Source organism: Diuraphis noxia, unplaced genomic scaffold (genome assembly GCF_037042655.1).
Source record: "Diuraphis noxia isolate RWA-SAM2 unplaced genomic scaffold, SU_Dnox_SAM2 contig0001, whole genome shotgun sequence".
NCBI classification, from domain to species: Eukaryota; Metazoa; Arthropoda; class Insecta; order Hemiptera; family Aphididae; genus Diuraphis; species Diuraphis noxia.
The window spans coordinates 2,343,949-2,362,304 of NW_028301711.1; the positions used below are offsets into that span (position 1 = coordinate 2,343,949).

The 18,356-nt window shown below is 29.5% G+C and overlaps 1 pseudogene across 1 annotated transcript in view; it reads right to left on the minus strand.

Moving 5' to 3' along the window:
- The window catches only part of LOC149059276 (uncharacterized), a 282,105-nt pseudogene that overhangs the window by 208,216 nt on the left and 55,533 nt on the right, over positions 1–18,356 (minus strand). Inside the window, exon 4 of the transcript XR_016190914.1 lies at positions 15,548–15,576. The product of XR_016190914.1 is annotated as an uncharacterized LOC149059276 (transcript). The remainder of the gene's footprint in view (positions 1–15,547; positions 15,577–18,356) is intronic.

Consider the following 18,356-nt stretch of genomic DNA (forward strand, 5'->3'; position numbering starts at 1 on the left):
CAATCCCTAAACTTAATTTTAAATTTTCGTCTATCAAACAAGTATTTTTTGAAGTTAATTTAATAAAATTATTATCATTTAGTAATTTGATATTTGAAGGTAATATACTATTCAATTGATCAATTGAATAGTTACCTTCAATTTTAGTTTTATATATTTTATCAGATTTTTTTGTTTGGCTAAATATAACACCGTTTATATTTTTTAAAAAACATTGTGTATAAAAAATTGGTTTGTTTGATCCTGTTATTGTATATTCAATATCAGGACCTAGTTTCCATGAATCAGGCCATACCCTATTTATAGGGATTAAATATTCCATATAATCAAAACCTAAACAATTTGATAAATATTCATCAAAACTTAGACCGATTGAGGCTGTAATATTTAAAAAATCATCAATTAATTCAAGACTTATTTTAGGAAAATCATAACAATTCATTAAATTTTCAATTTCATTTATTGTGTATATTCCTATTGGAATTTCAATCTTCGGTATTTCACCATTTCTACCTAATCTAATTATACATTCTTGATCTATATTTATATATTTTTCTTCAGAAGTAGGACAATACATTAAAGTATTACCAACTAATGAAAAATCAAATTCTGTATTTTCAAATCCTAAATTTTTTTTAAATTTTTCATCTAATTTATAATAACAAGGAGATTCAATTTGAATTTTTTTATTATTATAAGATAAGAATACCGGTTCAATGAATTTATTTAAATATGAAATGCTATATATACCTTTTTTTATATATATTTCTCTATGTTCAATTTCTATTTTACAATCTGATTCAATATTAATCAAATTTAAACTTTTTAAATACATTGATTCGAGACCTATTTTGAATTTATTATTATCATTGAATTCTGGTTGTGGTAAATGAATATAACCATTTTTTTTTACTTTTATAAATACCATTTATAAAAGTTTATATATTTTTTTTTCTAATTTATTCAAAATCAATCAAATGCATTGATTTTCCTTTGTTTAATTTTTTCATTCCTTTATAAATAAGATTAAATTTTGTTTTCGAATTTTTATATAACGATATATTTTCATCTGTCATTTCATCATTATCTAAATATCTATTTGGTAAAAATACTCTAATTTTATTATCTAATACAACAGTTATTGTTTTACCATGCTCTGTATCAAAATATTCGAAAAAAGTCACCTCATATTTTTTTCCTTGTTCTAATGTATCTAATTTTACAAAATCATATTGAGTGTTGTCGCATTTATTTAAAGATGCTTTAAAATTTTCCATTTCTATTATTTATTATAATAAAAATAAAAATTTTTAAACATCGAAACATTAAAACATACATTTAAGCATAACAACATAACTATGTAAATCAATTAATTATGTTCACGTTGTCGTTGTTGATTTTCACGTTCACGTTCACGTACACGTTCACGTTCATGTTCACGTTGTTCTATTATCTTTATTGTCACATTGCGGAAATAAATCATATTCTTAAGTTTCTTAAGTTTCTTGATTTCATGTTCATATTCTTCACACTGTTTTTTACGTAGTTCGATTTGAGATAATACCAGGTTAAATATATTATATTCATTATAATCACTATCACTATCATATTTACCATTTTCACGTAGACATTGTTTATTTTCATGTTTACATTCGATGATCAAATTAGTAGGTAATGAAAAAACAACATAACTACGTTGAATAATTACGTATAACTGTATAAGTATAAGATGAATAATTACGTATAATAATATTTACGTATAATAATAATAATATATAATATATCAACGTTTGTGTAGCTAGACTGATTATTTTTTTTTAACATCCGGTATTGAATATCTTATCATATATATATATATATATATTATGAGGTTTTTATTTATCGAATTATTTAAATAGTGTTTAAATATCATTTATACATGTCCAAGTGTTGTAGCCTGGTCAGTTAATGCGTTTGTTTTAAATGTGTTCTTAGTAAGATCGTAATTAGTGGGGAATGTGTGGCGCCGCATATTCTCCTGCTAATTTAATCATGCTTTGAAGACGTTTACAGTAAATTGGATAGGTGTAGGCGCCCACCTATCTAGTTCTACTGAAAAACTGTAGTTGACGATCAACAACACTTGGATAATTTCTCCCTCCCACGATAGCTTTACAGATATCTGTAAAAGAGTTCCGGCCTCCTTTTTTCATAACGGGTATCTGTAAAGCTGGGAATGATTTTACCGATTTTTTGCATTTTTTTTCAGATTTTTTTTTTCAATTGAAAATATTTGTTATTATTATTATTATTAAATATTTTAAAGTCTGATAATTCATTTAATAATTGATATTATCAAGTCGGAACAGCACAGATATTATTTATATACTTATCTACACTATATACTAAAAGTTTACCCCTCACTTCATATTTTTGATTTAAGTATAACTCCGGTAATATTTATGTTAGAAAGTTCATTTTTGCTTTAAACATTTTTAATTTTAATTCTCTTTAAGTCCCCTTCATAGTCTGATAGTCTAAAATTATTTCCAAAGATTTTTGGAAAAATCAAAAAAAAAATTTTTTGCAATATAAAATGAGCGATGAATTATTACAAACTATACATTGTCTTAAATGTAAAAAAAGAACAAAAAATTTAAATCCTATTAAAATGCAAACAGTTAATGGTCGATGGAGAATTTCAACAAAATGTTTGGATTGTAAAACAAATAAAAGTAAATTTACAACATCATCTGAAATTGAACAACCCGTCACCAATAAATCTATAAATCAAAATATTTCAAATAATACAGACAAATTTTTATTAGCTAAAGAACTTCATAAACCAGTCAGATTAAGATTTCCTAAAAGAAGGATTATCACTAAAGGTATTGATGATCTATGGGCTGCTGATTTAGTTATAATGAGAAATTATTCAAATGAAAATAAAGGTTATTGTTATATAATTACTGTTATAGATACTTTTTCAAAATTTGTATGGGCATTACCACTCAAAAATAAAGATGGTATTAGTGTTTCAAAAACATTTGAAAAAATAATAAAACAAGCTAAATCACAAAAACATCAACCACCAAAATTACTACATGTTGATAAAGGCTTGGAGTTTGTAAATAAACATTTTAAACAAACTTTGGAAAAATATAATATTCATATGTATCATACTCAAAACGAAGAAAAATCTGCAATTATTGAGCGATTTAATAGAACATTAAACAAAAAAATGAGAATAAAATTTGAAATGCAAAAATCTAAAAAATGGTTTAACATTTTACAATCTTTAATAGATGAATATAATTTTGATGATATACATAGATCTATTGGTATGAAACCTTGTGAAGTAAATAAATCTAACGAAGACCTTGTTCTACGCAAATTATTTTATACAAAAAACAAACCTAAATTAAAAATAAAATTTAGAGTGGGTGATAGAGTCAGAATAAAAGCATATAAAAAAACATTTGCTAATAAATATAGTAATAATTGGACAACAGAAATATTTATAGTTAATGAAATTTTAAACACAAATCCTATAACCTATAAAATTATAGATTTAAATAATGAAGAGGTTGAGGGGAGTTTTTATAACGAAGAGATGCAAAAAACAAAATTATTATATTATTATTATTATTAAATTATTATTTTTTATAATAAATAATGAATATATTAAATATTACTGAACCCTTAGTTAAAGAAATTGATAACAATAATAAAATGAATATATTAAATATTACTGAACCCTTAGTTAAAGAAATTGATAATAATAAAATGAATAACAAAAAAACATATCCTCCCAAAATTTGTGATAAATGTAACTTAACAGTTGATAGCAAAAATTGGGCTGCTCATTTGAAAACTATTCGTCATCAATCAAATGATATAGATCAAACAATTGTACCTTTTAGATATAATAAAACATACAAAGGATTACCAATTAATCAAGAAAAACAAAACAAATATAATTATTTGAAATTAATGAAAAATGATATAAAAAAATATATGAAAAAATTTTCAAAAAAAGATAATTTATATGTTGAATTTTGTGCTATTGAATATCATGATAATACTGAAATAATTAAATATAATTTACATAAAATTCCAATTTATGGAAATATTTTCATTATTGATCAAGAAGATGATAATACTAGAAATCCTTATATTTCTAAACTATTACATTCACCAAGTTGGTTAGAACTTTGTAGAATAGCCAATGATATGATAATTACAACAGGTAATTATAGACATCGTTTTCTAGAAGATGTTAAGGTTGTTCAAGATTTAGGAAATATTAAAATGTGTAAATTTTTTATGGGATCTTAATATTAAAATAATATTAAATTAAATAAATCGACTATATGTTTCACATTGTTTTTAAATGACATGAGTTAAAGGAAGTGATATCTATAATACAACAGATGAGAGGTGGGATAGTAAGTAGGTCAACTCTTATCTGTTTTTAAAAAATGTATTTTTAATAGAATAATTTCTATTAAAAATTTGAATGTAAAAAAAAATAATATCCTCTATAATAAAGAATGGAAAGTTTAAATAAAATTGATTCCTTAGTTAAAGGAAATGTTAATATTAATAAAATGGATAACAAAAAAACATATCCTAACAAAACTTGTGATAAATGTAACTTAACAGTTACTTACAAAAATTGGTCTAGACATTTGAAATCTATTCGTCATCAAACAAATGATGTAGATCAAACAATTAAACCTAAGTTTAATAAAACATACAAAGGTAGAACAACAAAACAAATAAGACAAAAAAAAGAGAAAATACCAAAAACAAATAACAAACAAATAAGAACAAAAAAAGAGATAATACCCAAACCACATAGAGTTTTCAATTTTAGTGCAAAAATGTTTGAAAAGAACAACATGATTCGCCCTATTTTAAAAATTAAGAAACAGCATTTCAAAGTAGATTAAAAACTTATGTTATTAAAAATAATAATATGGGTATTAAAGATGTTCAAGTGTTTTTAAATCGTTTAGATAATTCAGTAATAGGACAACTTAAACATGCATTAAAGAAGAAAAATTTAAAAGTTAATATTATATTTCTTGCTATATATAAGAGAGGTACTAATGAAGAAAATATGGAATATAAAGAATGTAATTTTAAAACAACAAATAAAATTTTAACTACAAATTCTGACTTAAATGATTATTATACAAATGAAAAAATTAAAATTTTAAATGAAATTGAAGTGTTTGAAATGAAAGATTCTCAATGGAGACTTCATCAAATTTTAAGTTTGGGAATAAATATAAATAAATATGTTCCTTTTAAGGGTTCTTCATATATTCCATTACCTAAACATATTGGAGATAAAAAAGCTATTATCAATGTTAAAAATAAAGATGATAAATGTTTTCTTTGGGCAATACTCTCTGCTTTACATCCTGCTAAAAAAGATGCGCAAAGAGTAACTAAATATATTCCTTTTGAAAATGAATTTGATAATGCATTAAAAGGTATTGAATTTCCAGTAAAAACCACAGACGTTCCAAAATTTGTTAAAAGAACAAAAGATATTTCTATTAATATTTATTGTTTAGATAAAAAAGTAATTGTACCTTTAGAAGTAACTATTATAGAAAAAACCAATCATATAGATTTGATGTATTTAAGAAAGGATAATAAGAATAAAGGTCATTATTGTTGGATTAAGGATTTATGGAAACTTTGTGGAAGTCAAATGACAAAAGATGGTCATAAAAGACTTATATGTAAAATGTGTTTAAATAGTTTTGATACAAAAAATAAGTTAAATGACCATCAAATTTATTGTGCTAATAATAAAGCTGCTAAAATAGTTCTACCAGAAGCCTATAATAAAACTTTAGAATTTCAAAATTATAATCATTCATTAAGAGTCCCTTTTGTGATTTATGCTGACTTTGAATGTACACTTAAACCAATATATACTTGTCAACCAAATGATACAGAATCTTTTACAAAATGCTATCAGAAACATATACCTAATAATTTTTGTTATTATATTAAATATAGTAATGATGATTATAAACCTCCTGTAGAATATTCTGGTCCAAACGTTGCTCAAAAATTTTATGAATGTATGAAAAATGAAGAAATACTTATTTCTAAAATGTATGATAAAATAGTTCCTATGAAAACTTTGAATGCAGAACAATTAAATAATTATTATAATAAATCTGATAAATGTCATATTTGTGAAAGATATTTATCAGATTTACCTCCAATGCTAGAGAAAAAATTTAAAATAATTAAAGATGTTATTGAATATTACAAACAATTTAAAATAGTTGAAGACGATGATGCTAAAAAAATTAAAAAAAATTAAAGGTGTTATTGAATATTACAAAAAATTTAAAATAGTTTAAGACGGTGATGATGCTAAAAAATTAAAATTATATAAAAAAAATTTTAAAATAATTAAAGATGTAATTAAATATTACAAAAATTTTAAAATAGTTGAAGACGATGATGCTAAAAAATTAAAATTGTATGAAGATAAACTTAAAAACGAAATAGAAAATAAAAATAAAAATATGCGAAAAGTTCGGGATCATGAGCACTTAACTGGAGAATATAGAGGAGCAGCACATTCTATCTGTAATCTTAATTATCAAAATCCACGTTTTATTCCAATTGTTTTTCATAATCTTTCAGGTTATGATGCCCATCTATTTATAAAAGAATTTGGGAATGATAATGAAAAAATAAAATTACTCGCAAATAATGAGGAAAAATATATTTCTTTTTCAAAAATGATGCCACGTAAAGTAACTAGGAAAGGCGAAGAAATAAAAATTTATACAGAATTAAGATTTATTGATTCATTCAAATTTTTACCTAGTTCTTTAGACAAGTTAACAAATAATTTAAGAAATGATTCAAAATTAAATTTAAAAAATAAATTTAAAGAACTTAGTAAATATTTTCCTGAAGAACATTTAGATTTAGTTACTAGAAAGTTAGCTTATCCCTATGAGTATATGGATTGTGAAGAAAAATTTAATGAAACATGTTTACCTCCTATTGAAAAATTTTATAGTTCTCTTACTAATAAAAATATAACTAAAGAGGAATATGAAAACTCACAGAAAATTTGGAAAGTGTTTAATATACAAAATATGCGTGAATTCACTAGTTTATATAATAAGATCGATGTTTTATTATCAACAGATATAATAGAAAATTTTAGAGATATTTCTTTAAAAAAATATAAATTAGATCCTATGTGGTATTACACAACACCAGGATTTGCATGGGATTGTATGTTAAGAATGACAAAAGTAAAATTAGATTTATTAACAGATATAGATCAAATATTGATGTTCGAATCTGGAATTCGAGGTGGTTTATCTCAATGTAGTCAAAGATATTCAAAAGCAAACAATAAATACATGGGAGATAAATTTAAAAAAAAGGAGGAGTCAATATTTTTACAATATTTGGATGCAAATAATCTTTATGGGTGGGCAATGAGTAAATATTTACCTACTGGAGATTTCAAATGGGTTGATAATGTGAAGAATTTTGATGTAATGAATATTTCTGATAAATCATGTAAAGGTTATATTTTAGAAGTAGATTTATCTTACCCTAAAGAACTTCATGATATACATTCAGATTTTCCTTTAGCACCAGAAAAACATTTTGATAACGAACAACTCCCAAAATTATTAACAACTTTGTATGATAAGAAAAAATATATAATACATTATGAAACACTAAAATTATATATTAATTTAGGATTAAAGATAGAGAAAATTCATAGAGTGTTAGAATTTAGTCAATCTCCTTGGTTAAAAGTGTATATTGATTTTAATACTAATCTCAGATCAGAAGCTAAGAATGAGTTTGAAAAAGACTATTTCAAACTAATGAATAATAGTGTTTATGGACGTACTATGATGAATGTTCGAAATCATGTTGATATAAGATTATGTTCTAATGCACTCAGCTTAGACAAATTAATTGCAAAACCAAATTTTGATAGAAGGACAATTTTTACAGAAAATTTAGCTGCAGTACATATGAAAAGAACACAAATATCTTTCAAACAACCAATATATCTAGGAATGTGTATTTTAGATTTATCTAAAATGTTAATGTATGATTTTTATTATAATATTATAAAGAAAAAATATGGAAATAGAGTTAGATTGTTATATACAGATACAGATTCACTAATATTAGAAATAAAAACTAATGATTTTTATCAAGATATGAAAATTATGTTAGATCATTTTGACACTTCAGATTATTCAAAAGATAATATTTATGGTTTACCTTTAGTTAACAAAAAAGTCTTAGGAAAGTTTAAAGATGAGTTAAATGGAAAAATTATGACTGAATTTATAGGTTTAAGATCCAAATTATATTCACATCGAATCTTAGATACTGAAAAAGAAATTAAAAAAGCTAAAGGTGTTAAAAAAAATGTTGTGGAAAATAAAATATGTTTTAATGATTTTGAAAATTGTTTACTAACAAAAGAATCAAAATATGTTAAACAAAATTTATTTAGAACTAAGAAACATGATATTTTTACTGTAGAACAAAACAAAAAAGCTCTAAGTGTTTATGATGATAAAAGATTTATTTTGGACAATGGTATTGATACATTAGCTTGGGGACATTATAAAACAAACATAGATAGAAATGATTTTGTAAACCATCTGAATACACTAATTAGAAATCAAAATCAAAAAGATTAGAAAAATATTTTTAATAGAATTGTTCTATTAAAAAATGTTTATAATAATAATGTGTGCCTGCATTGGGCATGCGTTTAAATATATGTTTTTAAAAAAAATTTTAATTATTAATAATATAAGTTTTGTAAAAAAAAAAAATATTTTAATAATTATTGCAATTCAATTTTTAATTATTAATTTCATATTTTTTGTGAAAAATATTTTTGGGGAAATATTGCATTTAAATTTTCAATTATTAATATCATAAGTTCTATGAAAAATATTTTAATAATTATTGCATTTCAATTGTCTGATCTTTTTGCACATTGTTTTCTTTGTGATCTTTTACTGATAAAATAAAAGTGCGCCAGGAATGGTATACATATACTACTTGTGTACAATATAGTTATGTTACATTAATATTTTCACAAGTTCAAACAACTTGTTTACAATACAATTTTCATTAATTTCATATTTTATGTTTTACATTCAATGTTACATATGCATGAAGCATTTACAATTATATATTATTACATTTCATGTTTGTCATTTTTGATTACAATAGTATTTTTATTAATATAATAAAATATATATTTTCGTATTACAATAAGTCTATGATTTAGTTATTACATTAAAATATATAGTTAGTATTACAATATATGTATATATATTTCCTTTAATATGTTAGTATATTTGGTTAGTGTTAGTTTTTATATTAAGTGTTACTCACCCTTTTATATAATATTAATTCCCATAATCCCATATAATTACATTAAAACATATCATTCCCATATGTTTTCTTATTTCTATGTGAATATAAAGTGATTAAATAATACATTTTTTTTTTTATTTATTTATTTTTTTTATTTTTATTTTTTAATTAATTGATTAATATAATATGAATATTTTATGTCTAATATTATCCTTTACCACTTTATTATTTCTATGTTATTTACTTAAAGAATATTTTATTTTTATTTATTTAGTTATTTTTTTTTTTTTTAATTTATTCTCAAATTCTTTATATATAATACATATATTATTGTCATTTATTTTATTTGTCATTTTGTTTTACTATTGTTTATTTTAGTGGATTATCATCCATTCAATCTTTGATGCGCGACTCAAAAAACTATTATATAAAAAAAAAAGTTTTTCAAGACGAACATGGTGTTCGAATCGATTGTTATTATTTTGATTTTTAATTACCGTTGTAATTTTATCTTTCTCGTGTAGCTCAGATTATAATGATTTTATGTATTTTTATATAGTATTTTTAACATGTGAACCACTAGAAGTCACAACTATTATTATTCAAATATTTAAATTCATAATCAGACTTCTAATTGTTCAACTGTCTCTGTTACTCTTCCGTGTAGATATATGCCCAATTTAAATTACAAGAATCAAACACAGATCCATTCTGATTATACGTTCTCTGTTAGAATTCTCATAATTCGTACTGTACTAATATTCTTTTTTATAGCAGAAATTTAAATATTATATTTAATGATTTTACTAAATTACTTATACTTATTAAAAAAATTTTAATTTTATATATGTGGGATTGGGCACCAAGATATACAATTAATAATCAACAGCACACTAATAGCGGACTAACTCTTTATTAACAACAACATTAACAACGTTAACAACATCAACAACGACCAACATCACACTCGCACGTCGAAACAACACTGACGCTTATTCCCCACCCACCACCTTAGCTGTATCAGGAACCGACCCTCTCTCTGGTGGACAACTCAACTCCACATCTTCCCCAGACTGAACAGCATCCGCCTCGGGTGCATCTTCTTCCTCATGGTTGATTGTTGGACACCAGGGCTTCATGAAGTCAGTACCAGTGGATGTCTTGTTTGGTCCTTCACCGTCGCCTACTTTCCACACTTCAAAACGGTTTGGGCCCCTTCTGCTGACAATACGATAGGGTCCCAGATATTTTCTTGCAAGCTTAGACATTGGCAGGAACTGTGTCCTACGGATAGCTACCAAATCACCTATACAATGTGGCTCAGATTCCTTCCTACGCTTGTTGAAGGTCTTGCGTTGCTCCTCTTGAGCCTTAGCAATTTGGTCTTTGGCCCGCTGACGATCCTCTTCTCGTTGACTTTCATACCAGTTGATATATTCTTTCTCTATAGCTTCCTTCAGTGGCACAAAATCAGCATGACGCATTTCTACACCAAAAGTCAGCTTGAATGGAGTCATGCCTATAGATCTCTGCACTGAGCCGTTTATTGCCATCTGCACTTTTCCCACTTGTCGATACCATTTTTCTGGTTGATCAATGCACATCTTGGCCAACACATTAATAATAATGGCATTAAGCCGTTCAACCTGTCCGTTCCCACGAGGCATGCCTGTGGTAATTAATATGTGTCTAATATTTCTGTCTTTGCAATATTGTTCGAAACTATGTGATGTGAACGCGGTTCCACGATCAGACACAATACGTTCAGGATTACCAAATATCACCTCCAATATTGCCAAACGATCAATAACTTCCGATGCTGCAGTAGTTTTTGTAGGGAACAGCCAGCAAAACTTTGAGAACCCATCTATTACAGCAAATAGGTGCTTATATCCTTTTGATGTCGCTTCCATTGGTCCCAAAAAGTCAATGTGCCAGGTCATCAGCGGCGCGTCTCCCTTATCAATAGGGTGGAGAGAACCTTCCTGCCTGCCTTGCTTTCTATTCATTAAGATACACGGGACACAATTTTTAATTACAGATTCAATCTTCTTCGTTAACCCAACAATTGAATATTCACGCCGTACTAACAATTCAGTTTTTGTAACTCCAAAATGGCCGATGTCATGGGCATTCCTAATAACCTCAGTCTGCATGTTTTTGGGAATTACCGGCAAGTCATTACCATCACGTACTTCGTGTAGAATGCCACCCTTAATTACATGTTTCCCAGCCACTGGTGCATTCATGATAGTCCGAATGTCCGGGTCACCCTGTTGTGTGGCTACCAACCGTAACAGGAACTCACTTCTCTGGATGGACATGCATACTGGGTAACGACTCAAAGAGTCCACATGGGGCATCCTTGATCCGGACCTATGTTCTATGGTATAGTCGTACTCTGAGACCAGCAATGCCCACCTGGCCACTCTGGTTGCTAAATCTTTTTTTTCTAAGGTTTTTGTAAACGCAGCGCAATCTGTTACAATTTTGAAATGTAGACCCAGCAAATACACTCTAAACTTCTTCAACGCTTCCACGATCGCCAGTACCTCTAATTCATAACTATGGTAGTTACGCTGTGCCTCAGTGGTTTTTCTACTCATGTAGCACACTGGATGCAACCTTCCATCATTGCTATCCTTCTGCAGTAGCACCGCCCCAAATCCCCACTGACTTGCATCGGTATGTAACTCTGTCGCCTCCGCTTCAGGACTGTAGATTCGCAACACAGGGGCTTCTGTAAGACGGCGTTTCAGCTCTACAAAGGCTGCTTCCTGTTCAACACCAACTTGGAATACCACATCTTGTTTCAACAGATCACTCAGCGGTCGTGCCACATGGGCGTAACCGGGTATGAATCGTCTAAAATAGCCGGTAAGCCCTAAAAAACTTTGCACCGCTTTGACAGTCTTAGGTATAGGGAAATGACGCACGGCTAAAAGTTTACCTTCGGAGGGACTGACAGCGTTGTACTGGATACGGTAACCGAGGTAATCAATAGTGCGCTTAAGAAATTGGCACTTTGACCACTTAATGTCAAGACCATATTCAGCAGCGACACCCATTACAGCTTCTAGACGTGCAACACCTTCATCCACGTTAGCCGCCACTACAACAAGGTCGTCCATATACGCTAAGAGGTAACTTGCCTTAATCAGGTCGCGGAATACGAAGTTTACATACCGTTGGAAGACTGGTGGTGATATGCACAGTCCAAACGGAGTTCGCAGAAACTCATATTGTCCACTGGGCGTCACAAACGATGTGTATTTTATACTGTTCTCGTCCATCGGTACATGAAAAAACCCATTCCGTAAATCCAATGTCGAAAATACAACAGCATCGCGCAACTGATCAACCTGCTCGTCGATGAGCGGCAGCGGATAACGGTCACGTACAATTTTTTTGTTAAGGGCTCGATAATCGATGCACAATCGCAATGTCCCATCTTTTTTGGCTACCAGGACCACTGGGCTGGCATAATTAGAACAGCTGTGTCGAATAATACCTTCACTCAGCCACTCTTCCACCTGTCGATCCACAGCAACCTTTTCACGCGGCGCTAACCGCCTGGGCCGCTGATACACAGGAACTTCGTCGCTTAAAATAATGACTGTCTTCATAGGTACGGTTACGCGACTTTCAGGCACATAGTTACTGACTATTTTTTTAATCGTTGGCAAGAACTCCTTTTCGCCTACGTCCAGCTCCGGCACTTCAACATCAATGGCCATCATCTGTCGCACTTCACGAGCATCAACCACCTCCACAGCCTTCGGTCCCACCCTTAGCTCGGCACTGGTCTGGAACAACGGTCGACCTATGATCACATCATGTCCTATGCTGTCGTCACTCACGGTGTACATGGTGATGGGGTATGTTCGACCATCAATGTACAGCTCCGCGTCCAATATCTGTTGCGTAAAAAAGTTTGCACCTGCCGGTCCTCTTAGTCGTAGTTGACACATCTTGCTGGTGGCATTGACTAATTTCAACCCAATCGAGCGCCGACAAATGTTAATATCGCATCCCGTATCAATCAGAGCCAATGCTTCGCAGCCCGAAATCACCACTGGCTTCACTATGCGATCGTTGTTACTGCCATAGTCAACCTGATACACGTTTGGCACTGCGTCACTCTTACCTGGACACTCGAACGATTTATGTCCAAAAGCGCGACATGAAAAACATTTTGGTCCCTTGTTAACGTCAGGACACTCTCTCGACTGGTGTCCACGATCACCACAATTGAAACATCTAGTTACTCCCTCCACCGATGAACCTCCTGATGCGATCGCCGGGTTCGGTTTACCATCAGCAGTCACCCGAGGTACACTTCCCGCTGGAGATCGGCTCTTAATCCTCTCGTACAATTCAATTTTTTTCTTGAATTCACCCAACGTTGCCGCGCCATATAATACGTTTTTGTCCGCCGAAGTGTCGGGGACACCACAAATCACATAGTCGATGACCGATTCGTCTTCAATATTGCCGTGCGCTGCTATTTCCCGCATTTTATATAAATATTTTAACAGTGTTTCATCGGCACGTTTCCGACGAGACGATAACTGCCGATGAACATCGGCCGCACTGAGCCGACAACGGAATTCATTTAACAACCTGTCGCGTAACTCGGACCACGATCGCAAACCACTTTCGCCTCGTATGAAATCAAGGCTGTGCCCTGAAGTAGTCGCTTGCCATAGATAAACTTATGCAGTTCTGACCAAGAACACAAATCTGCCAAATCCTCGAAATCTTCTACCCATTTCACAATACTGCCACTATCGTCCCCGGTGAATGGACGTAATGAATCTTGTACATCTGCGAATGTAACGCTAACACTACGCCCGTTTAGCAAACGATCATCAATACGATCATCGACACCTTCTTCCAGCTTTTGACTTGCTCGCGCATTCTTTCGCGGTCGCGGCATTATCACAACAATTTAGTAAACACTACTATCAGTTATCACACTATGATATCAACAATATACCCGCGGTATATTCTGCGTAACCAAACTTAATAAAAATGTGAGGTTAGGTTCAAACTCGAATCGCGTACCAAAACACAACCATGCGATTATTAAAGTATAAAAATCGGAGCGAATCCCGGACAGGCCCCCAAAAATGTGGGATTGGGCACCAAGATATACAATTAATAATCAACAGCACACTAATAGCGGACTAACTCTTTATTAACAACAACATTAACAACGTTAACAACATCAACAACGACCAACATCACACTCGCACGTCGAAACAACACTGACGCTTATTCCCCACCCACCACCTTAGCTGTATCAGGAACCGACCCTCTCTCTGGTGGACAACTCAACTCCACATTTATATTTAAATTCATTTTTTTAAATTAATCTAAATTAAACTTTATATTAATATTTATTAACTTTTGTAGTAGTATTTTTTCCTTTTGTGTATTTACTTTACATTGAACCCTTACGTATTTTTATTTATTTTTTTTTTTTTTTAAATGTCTTATTAGATTATCGTATTTCACTTTCCTTACCATAAAATCAAAAATACATTTTGTCAATTTTACATCAGTTCTCGGATCGTGAGCATACGTTAATCTATGTTTTTTATTACAAACCATCCCGTGTGTTTCCTCTAAATTCAATAGTCTTCCTGTTTTTTTGAATGTACCTATTTCGTACTCGAAGATTGTCCTTTTTGTATTTAAGTTTTCTAATAATATGGTAAAAGTGCCATTGAATTTAGTGTCATAACACGTTATGTTTAATACTGGGAATCTGTTTATGTCTAATCTTTTTAAGACGTTTAAATCCGAATTTCCGTTCCAAAATACTACTACACTAGTTTTGTCTTCTTTTGTGATATAATTTTCAATAAATGACGGACTTAGGTTGTTTAGAGTTGATCTTAAACTTTTGTCTAGTTGTTCTAGGCAAGCTTTTTGCAGTACTTCTTTGCATTTAAATATTCTTTTTATCTCCTTCTTGGCCAACAGTAGTTCATGATTTTTCATTGGTTGTATTTCGTCATGAAGTGGCAAGAGGAGTGGTCTCCCTTCAAGTTTGCGTACCTTACACTTGTCCAAACTGTTTGATATCGCTCCTGATATCAACACCATACTTGTCCTATTCACCATTGAAAACTCAAAGTCCATTATCACGAACTTGTGTGACTTTTTTCTGTTACAATAAAGTTTCTCTATATAAGTTATTTTAAATTTTAAATTTAATAATTATGTTTCATAAAATAATGGCTTATATTCTAGTTATTATTTACTTAATCTATATTTTGGTTTTATAATTCTAAATTTATTATTATTATTTTTACTTAGGTATTATTTCTTGTACTGATATTTAACATTTTATCATTGGTGGATCGTTTTTTACTTTTTTATTTTCCATAAGTGGACTCACATTTGTATGTTCTTTTATTTCTGCACATGGTGTTTCCATATAGAATTTACTGTTATTTCTTGGTTCTCTATCTGTTCTGTAACGTGATTGTCTATATGTTTCCCAATTACCCCATCTACATTTATATGTTAAATATATGAATAATATTAACATCATAGAAAATAGTACTGATCCGATCGTTATATATATTAAATACAAATATTTATTGTCATTTACTTCGTGACCTGATTGTCTTAAAATTTCTTCGTCTATCAACCCTTCTACTTCATTTAACGATTTACCCATGGTATGCACGCTATCTAATTTATTTGTGTCATAAGTAAATTTCATGTCTGGTAGGTTTTTTATTTTATCAGGTATCTCGAATGTTAACTTTCCCGCACCTATTTGTGGTATGAAATTAACATAATATTTTGATCTTATGTCTCTAGTAGGATTTAAAATAATGTTTTCACCATAAGCTCTACAATTTTGGTTTAATTTAATTAACCCTTGATTTTTAATTTTAACTATATATGGTTCGTTTATCCCTTGACAAGCAATTGTTAAAGTTTCCCCGTTCGTTGTGTATATCCATACATTTACATATTTTAATTTATGAAAAACGTTTTTCGATAATATCACTATTCCTGTTTCACAACTACTCGGTAGTGTGTCTGGATTTTTAAATAATGAAATTTCACATGGTTGCTTAACTGATTCGTGTTGAATAGGTTGAAATTCAGGACAAATAGTAAAAAGTTCTGTTTCGGTACATTGCAGTAACTGTGTTTCCGTGAACGTAGTGTATTGTTTACGATTTTTGGTAATGCCTACATATTGAAATTCTGGTTTAATAATTACACTATGCTTTGTATCGATTATTCCGTTAGTTTTTATTTCTATTGGATGAGGTATTGGTAATATTTTGTATAGTGTTAGTTCCAATTCGGTTACTAAAGGTATTTTTATTACAAACGCAATATTATCCCCGCTATAAAATACTGCCATTTTTGTTATTTTACTTAGTTCGTAAATTTCACTTGGGTCCGTGCCCATTGGCAAATTTAAATTTATAGGTAGTTTTAATTTGATTTCTGTTAGATGTTTTGATAATTCTCGTGGTGTTATTAAACTTGGATGCAGTATTCCTGTCCTAGCTGCTGTAATTATCGCGCTTATTGTTGTTGTTTCGTAAGAATACTGAGTTAATAATGCTGTAAAAATACTATGTATTCTATCAGATAATATTAGTGTTTCTAACGTATGTGTAACATTTACTAATTCTCCGATTTTTGCGTGTAATGTACTTTCTTTTTCACTCAACTCTTTGTATAATTTATTAATTTCAATTGAAGCACCACTTATACCTGTTATCGCTGATCTCACTACCGTTGTTTGGTTTTTTAATATATGTATCATTCTTTCATTTGTCTTTTCTATTTTCTCTATTTCTTGTGTTGCCTCATTCGCACAATCGTTATCACATACTCCAAATAGTGTTTTCATTCCAGCCCCCACTATATTTATCAATCCTCGTTTTTTCCTATATGGGCTCGTTGTTGTTTCCCCTTTATTTGTTGTTATATATCTACCGATTGATTCATACATTTGTTCTCGTTGAACCGATATTTCTTGAAACATTGTTTTTAATATATTATCAAACCTAGAGCATATTTCGTATCCTGTTAGTTTTTCCTTACAGTGGTTATTCATAATATAAATTTCACTGTACAACTTATCATGTCTATCATCATAATTTTTCAAAGGTACATATGTAATAATTTCCCATGACGCCCCCGTTACCCTTATTGATCCACTGTTTTCGCAGTACATTAGTGTTTGATTTTTAAATTCCTCCACTGTGTACGGTAGTTGTCCTTGAATGGTTGTTAATAAAAGAAACCTAAAATAATATATTCATATATTAATTATATAAATCTATATAAAATACCCCATGTATTCTCCTCTTGGTTCTGGTTGCCTTAAATAAGATATTTTACTATTACATTCAAAAGAAAATTTTATCCATTTATCACCATTTGGCCAAATCCATGCCCTCTCTCTAGTCTCATTGAAACTTTTAAGTGCTGAATTCGCCATTTTTTCGTAAATAACTAATTGCTCTATCGTCTCATCTCCTTTTAGTGTCGGTGGTTGCTCGTTCCAATAGAATATAGTCGCAACACCCACCGGCTTCTTTTTCTTTTCTCTGTTGACACAGATATGCAATTAGTTAATCACGTTTTTTACATACAATTATTTTTTTCACTTTTTATTATTCTATTATTTACCCCTAATTTAATGACTATTACACGTTTAGATTATTATACTTTATAATTATTTTTACTATTTTAGTTATTTCTATTCCTATTGCGTCTAATACTATCCTGTCTATTTCTAATTCTAAAGAAACATCCCATGTGGAATTTATTTCATTCACTTATTCTAATATTATTATTATTTTTCTTTTTAAATTTCCGTTACTTCAATTTCTGGTATTTCCATCAATTGTTGCATCGCGTACCTATATCTGTTTCTATCTACGCATTTATATCTA